This window comes from Octodon degus, unplaced genomic scaffold (genome assembly GCF_000260255.1).
Source record: "Octodon degus isolate 3935 unplaced genomic scaffold, OctDeg1.0 scaffold00073, whole genome shotgun sequence".
NCBI classification, from domain to species: domain Eukaryota; kingdom Metazoa; phylum Chordata; class Mammalia; order Rodentia; family Octodontidae; genus Octodon; species Octodon degus.
Window position 1 is genome coordinate 4943929 of NW_004524649.1, and position 326 is coordinate 4944254.

A 326-nucleotide genomic window follows, 5' to 3' on the forward strand; every position below is an offset into this window, starting at 1 on the left:
GGTTTGATCTCCAGAACTGCCCTGCCAGCCCTGCCCCCGGGGGCGTGTTGAGATGGCAATTGAGACTGGCCGTGGTGGCGTGGGCCTGTAATCCCAGCTCTCGGGAGGCTATAAACAGGCGGATTACTATGAGTCCAATCTAGTAGTGGCACTATGAGTCCAATCTAGTAGTGAGACCCTGAACACCCTGTAGATCCTTCTCTAAAATACAGGAAAAAAAAAGAAAGAAAGAAAGAGAGAGAGAGAGAGAGAGAGAGAGAGAGAGAGAGAGAGAGAGAGAGAAGAAAAGAAAAGAAAAGAAAAGAAAAGGAAAGGAAAGGAAAGGA